The sequence below is a fragment of the Humulus lupulus genome, chromosome 6 (genome assembly GCF_963169125.1).
Source record: "Humulus lupulus chromosome 6, drHumLupu1.1, whole genome shotgun sequence".
Taxonomy (NCBI): domain Eukaryota; kingdom Viridiplantae; phylum Streptophyta; class Magnoliopsida; order Rosales; family Cannabaceae; genus Humulus; species Humulus lupulus.
In genome coordinates, this window is record NC_084798.1 from 48,965,001 (window position 1) to 48,969,638 (window position 4,638).

The following is a 4,638-nucleotide window of genomic DNA, read 5'->3' on the forward strand; positions in this document are numbered from 1 at the left end:
TCTTCCAAGGAGTGGCCAATTATTTTGGGGTTGCTCCTTTCCAAATAACCCCAAATGGGTATAGAATGCTCTCCGCACTCTATATCCTTTATAGTCATAAGAAGTGGCATGTTCCTACGCCACACGAGGTCAACTATCTGTTCGACCTCAAATCCAACCCCAGCCAAGAGAATACGGGGTTTTTTCATCTTTACCACCAGGAAACGACCCGAAATTTCCTGAGTGATACCGCCTTCAAATCCAATGTGGAGAAGTACCATCTAGAGTACCTTTTGACTACCGACATGGTCGCCAACAACCTGGCCTTCACTCAAGGAGGTAATATCTTTGCTCTCCTATTCGTTTATTTTTCTTGTATTTTATTTGTATTTCCCTTAGAGATTTAGCATATTTCAGGTCCAGGCTGCGACCGGCTCCTACTCCAGAAATGGGAGTCCGAGAAGCACTCTTAGCCAGCATGACCGACGTAGAGAAGAGCATCAAACAACTGGTCACTGAAGCTAACCTGAGACTGGTTGGGCTTCTGGCACCTCACCAGGATGTGAGGGAGTCAACGGTAGGGAGTGCCACCGGCGAGGAGATTCCCAAACAGCACACAGATGTGTCACAACCTCAAAGGAGGAGGACCACTAAAGCGATAATCAGGGAACCCTCCAGCACCCCGAGAGCAGCTGCTCCCCCTGCCCGTATGGGAAAGGGAAAAAGAAAGCTTCCGAACCCCCTGCACCCATCGACGAGTCCTCAGATGAGAACGATACTGTTTTCTCATTCTTAGATAGTTTGCCAATTCCCTGTCACTTATTTGACGGGGACGACTACTTTAAGTATACTCCAAACTTAGGTTCAGATTTCATCCAGGCAGTAAGTGAGGGTAGCAATAGTTCAGTAAGTAATGTAGCGACCAGTAGTTATAGCACGGGTACTTTACTTATAATTTCCTTGCTTTCCTTTTTAGTTCCATCTATACATATTATCTCACTGCTCGCAATGTTTCCTTACATGCAGATATGTCGTCTGAAGATGTGTTCGATCATTACATCGCCGCTGCTACTCCATCGAGTAGGAAGAAAGACAGCAAGAGGGTTCACGGAGAAAGCAGCAAAACTACTTCAAAGAAGGCTCAGACTGAGGGTCCTTCAGCAGCTACTCCTTCGAAGGAAAATACGCCACCCCCACAAAGGAAACAATGACACCTTCCTCTCCACTTGACCAACCGTCTTCAACTGCACTAGTCAACCAGCACTCTACTCCTCTAGCGCCTACCGACCAGCCACACCACACTCAACCCGAAGACACTCTGGCCAACACCGTGGTCAGTTCGACCAGGGAGAGAATATACAAACTCTCCAAGCACAAACACAGTCAAGAGGCCACCATCGGCACCAACTCCATGGAAGCCGACCAAATAATAAACCGAGGGCTAAACGAGATAGTCGGTGTAAGTTTTTTTCTCTTGTTAAGTCATTTTACTCTGTTGATTTCTGCCATCATCTTATTTCTTTTATCTGATCGCAGAGATTGCTGATATCACTGCTGGTTGGCGCCGCACGGGTACTTTGGTCACCCAGACCAAAGACTTTGACATCAGGCATACAGAGGCAGTGAAGGTGCTTAAGGGGGAAAATGCTGATCTGCTCGAGAAAAACACAGAACTGACCAAGCAGAATGACGAACTGCTCGAGCAGAAAGCCCAGCTGACCGAAGAGCTGCTGAAGTGTCGGGCTGCCCTGAACAAATCTAATGAAGATAAAGAAAAATTCAGGGAGAGTGCCAAACTCAACTTTCAAGAAGTCAAATAGCTTGGAGTCGATCTGACTGCAAGCAAAAATGAGACGGAGGAGCTAGAGGGGCGCGTTAAGGAGCTCGAAGAGACTAATGCCAAAAACATGGAGAAGTATAGGGAAGCCACCCACCTTTGCTTCTATAAGTTTTTGAAGCATAATCAAAAGGCCGACTTCAGCTATCTGTCTAAGCGCTTGAGATGAACTTTAATGACCCGATGCACCATTCGCCTGGAGGAAGAAGAAAGAGCCAAAATTCCTGCTTCCTCAGAGATTTCCTTGACAACAAGGATTAACGGCGCGGACAATGAAGCTGACGCTATTGTCGACCAGAACACTCCTCAAGATCCTCCAGCCTCGTAGTCTTTTATTTTTCTTTTTATTTTGTTATCTTTTGAATACGCGACCTACGGGCCGTGATGTAAAGACAATTGCTTTTTTTTTATTACTGCATGGGCAGCTTTTACTTTTAACAAACAATTACATCCGAGGAGCTACTGCTCGCGGTGTAAAAGGATTTCTTTTTGATATTATAATATTTGCATTTATTATAACATTTGTTTGCATGACTGAACTTAGCATAGTACTTTGGTTTGATTTAACAAAATACAAAATTTTGAAAAATACTCTAAGTACCCTAGCATGCTTTCACTTATTTTGCTCATGTGTTTACATACCTTTCGATATGCTTTGCTTACTAGATGCCTTACATGCCCCTCAAGTGATTGAGGATCTTTAGGTCCTCGGTCACTTGCCTTGACCAAAACCTATTCGAACATTTCTGCTAACAATAGAGAATTTAAAATGATAATACAGCAAAAAAACACATGTAATGAGCAAATATTTGTAATAAATACAATAATTGGCAAGAATGACTGCTGCACACAGTCCCTTTTATTTCTCGTAATAAATGGACAAAACATGTCTGTACAAGTGATCAACAAAATGATCTTATACTTATAAGCGATCAGTCACATAAAATGACCAACCCTTTTTCAGAACTTGTAAAAAGTAAAATTAATACAAGCCAATTCTTTAAGAAGAATCGTTTATTGATAGTACTTGCGCAGGTGTTCTCCATTCTAATAGCGAGGAATGAGATCTCCATTTAAGCGAGCAAGTTTGTTAGTGCCTGGATGGAGGACTTCTTCAATCTGGTACGGTTCTTCCCAATTAGGCCCGAGTACTCTGGCAGCCTGGTCGCGGGTGTTAAGGAAAAACCTTTTAAGTACCAGATCTCCAACATTGAATTTCCTTTCTCGTACTTTAGAATTGAAATACCGGGCGACCTTTTGTTGGTAAGCTGTTACTCGGAGTTGGGCTTGCTCTCGCTTTTCATCGACCAAATCAAGAGATTCCATTAATAGCTGGCTATTGGAGCCTTGATCGTACGTTATTCTTCGATGCGACGGTGGATCTAACTCAACAGGAAACATAGCCTCATATCCATAAGCTAAGGAAAATGCAGTATGGCCTGTTGCTGTTCGATGGGAAGTTCTGTACGACCAAAGGACTTCAAGCAATTGCTCTGGCCATGCCCCCTTCGCTTCCTCAAGTCTTTTCTTCAGAGTATCCTTTAGCATTTTATTGACTGCTTTGACTTGTCCGTTTTCTTGAGGATGAGCTCTTGATAATTCCATGTCGCTCGCAAAAATCTGTGAACAGATCACTATCAAACTGGGTGCCGTTGTCTGAGACAATCTTCCTTGGCAATCCATAGCGACACACGATGTTTTTAACCAAAAAATCCAACACTTTCTTGGTCATTATGGTTGCAAGTGGCTTAGCTTCGACCCATTTTTTGAAGTAATCAACGGCCACCACAGCGTACTTGACGCTGCCCATTCCTGCGGGTAAAGATCTTATTAGGTTTATACCCAGACTACGAATGGCCACGGACTTTGCATCTGTTTTAGCTCATTAGGGGCTGCTCGTGGAATTTTTTAGAACCTCTGGCATTTGTCACATCTCCGCATGAATTCCATCGAGTCTTCATTCATTGATGGCCAGAAGTATCCTTGCCTTAGGATCTTTTTTGATAAGCTTTGCCCCCCCAGCATCGTGCCCGCAAATGCCTTCGTGGACCTCTTTCATCAATTCCTTGGCCTTCTCTTTCGAAATACATCTGAGGAGTAGCATTGAGTATCCCCTTCGGTACAAGATTCCATCGACCAGGATATCCCTAGCAGCCTGCCGCTGAAGGGTCCTAGCTTTGTTTCTTTCCGTCGGTAACACGCCTTGCGTCAGGTACTCTATGTAAGGTGCCATCCATGTATCCGCCGCCTGGATCACCAAAGAGGTCTCTTCTGCTTGGATGCTTGGTGCAGATAGTCGCTCAACTGGCACTATGTTCAGAGTGTCAGCATCCTTGGCACTTGCCAACTTGGCCAAAGCATTAGCGCTTGAATTTTGGTCACGAGGCACTTGCTGGAGGGTGTACTTATCAAACTGCACCAATAGATCCTTCGCTTTATTCAAGTAAGCGACCATTTTTAAGCCTCAGAACTGGTACTCTCCAACGATCTAATTGACTACTAACTGAGAGTCACTGTAAATGTCAAGTGACTTTATGTGCATGCTCCTGGCTAATCGTAATCCAGCGAGCAGTGCTTCATACTCAGCTTCGTTGTTAGAAGCAGTGAGGTCAAGCCTGATTGCGCAGTGAAATCGATGCCCCTCAGGCGTTATCAAAATCACTCCTGCTCCTATGTGATATTCATTAGAAGAGTCGTCCGTGTACAACTTCCATGAAGGTGTTTGGTTTTGAGGCTCAGGTTGTAACGCCCTGGATAACCAAGACCGTTACACTGTGTGTTTAAAATAGTGCAAGATTGCTAATCAAGTCATTTAGAAAAAG